Source organism: Carlito syrichta, unplaced genomic scaffold (assembly GCF_000164805.1).
Source record: "Carlito syrichta isolate Samal-C Ts95f unplaced genomic scaffold, Tarsius_syrichta-2.0.1 Scaffold301693, whole genome shotgun sequence".
Classification (NCBI taxonomy): Eukaryota; Metazoa; Chordata; class Mammalia; order Primates; family Tarsiidae; genus Carlito; species Carlito syrichta.
In genome coordinates, this window is record NW_007245789.1 from 298,317 (window position 1) to 300,542 (window position 2,226).

Below are 2,226 nucleotides of genomic sequence, written 5' to 3' on the forward strand. Positions count from 1 at the left end.
AATGAAAGAGAAGACATCACTATAGACCCTGCAGCACTATAGACCCTGCAGTAATAATGAGGATACAAAAACAAGTGTATGCCAACTTAGATGAAATGGATATAATTCTAGAAAAATGCAATTTACTTAAGAAAAATTAGGTCTTACGTTTATCTCAGTACTTAAGTAACTCAATACTTAAGTTTACTTAAGAAAAATTAGGAAATATGAAGAGATTAATAGTAAAGAAGTTATATTAGCAAAAGTAAAAATCTTCCCACAAAGGAAATATGAGATTCAGATGACTTCCTTGGTAAGTTTTATCAAATACTTAAGGAGAAAACAATCAAATGTACACAAAACATTTCAGAAAATGGAAAATGTGCATTTTACAACTAATTTTATGAGGCTAATATTATAATACAAAAATTAAATTAAATTATTACAAAAAATACAACTAAATATTAAAACATAAATTTTATAAACAAAAAGGTAAAAATCATTAACATGATTTTAGCAAACTAAATCCAGCAACACACACAAAAAATTATGAAACATGACCAAATACATTTTATGCCAGGAAAAGAAGCTTAGTCTAACATTTGGAAATCAATGAATGTAATGTATCATATTAATAGAATAAAAGACAAACACTACATGATCATCTTGACATATGCAGAAAGATTGTCAAATCCAAATCACATTCATGATAAAAACTAAGAAAAAAGACATCTATGAAAAATGTGTTTTACATATGACCATAGAAATAAGGAAAAATAATAAAGGCATACAGATCGCAAATAAAGGAAGTAAAAATGTCTTTATTTGAAGATGATACAACATTATATATGGAAATTAAAATCTACTGGGACTAATAAGCAAGTTTAATGAGATTGATATTTTAAAAATCAATCTTAACAACATACAATCTGAGAATAAAATCCTAAAAAATTATATTCACAATAGCATCAATAAGGTTAAAGTACTAAAATAAATTTTTTAAAACTTCAAGACTTTTAAATTGAAAACTACAAGTTATTTCTGAGATAAACGTAAGACCAAATAAATGGCAAGGCATATCAAGTTTAATGGATTAGAAAGCTCAATATTGTAGGAGGGCAATTTTACTCAATTGAATCATAGTAAATGTAAACCCTACCAAATTTCCAAGGCAATTTTGAAGAAAATGAAGAGCTGATTCTAAAATTAATATGGACATCCAAAGGACCTAGAATGTCTTAAATGATTTTGGAAAAGAACAGATTTGGAGAACTTACATTGCCAGATTTTGAAACTTACTATGATGTTTAGCAATCAAGACAGGGTAGTACTGGAATAAGAATAGACATATAGGTCAATAAAGCAGAACTGAGAGTCTAAAAATAAATCTATACATTTTATTGCCAAGGCAACTTAATATGAAAGATGTATGATCTTTTCAACAAATGGTGCTGGAACAATTGGGTATTCATATGCAAGAAAAAAATGAACATAGACCTTTACCTTATACTACAAATGAAAATTAACTCAAAATGAATCATCTTCATATCATAAAGTTAAAACTATAAGATTTCTAGAATAAAACATAGATCTTGAGTCATGCAGAGTGTTCTTACATATGCCACCAGAAGCATAATCCATTAAAAAACTATTAGTTACACACTGCCATAATTTACAACTTCTACTCTTCAAAACACACTTGTAAGAAAATGAAAATACAAACCACAAACTGGAAGAAAACATTTAAAGATCACTTATCTGATAAAGAATTTATATCCAGAATATATACAGATCTTCTGCAACTCAATAATAATAACAGTAGAAACAAGTCATGGAAAATGGAAAAATATTCACCAAAGAATATATACGCATAGTTAATAAGCAAAAGAAAAGGTGCTTAACATTATTAGTCAACAGGAAAATGCAAATTAAAACTACAATGAGATACCATTTACACTGAGCATAAACAAAAGATAAAGTCACATATTGATGAATATGTGAAGAAACTGGACCTCTAATCCAATTGCTGTAGCTAAGATAAAATGACAAGGACTCTTAAGAAGATAGTATGACAGTTTTCTTAAAAGTTAAATACACACTTTCCATATGACCCAATAGTTCCACTCCTTGTTATGTAGCCAAGGGGAATACAGATATATGCTCACACAAAAACATGTATGCAGTATTCATCACAATGTTATTCACAATAATTAAACATTTCAAACAATTCCATTGTTCATCATCTGG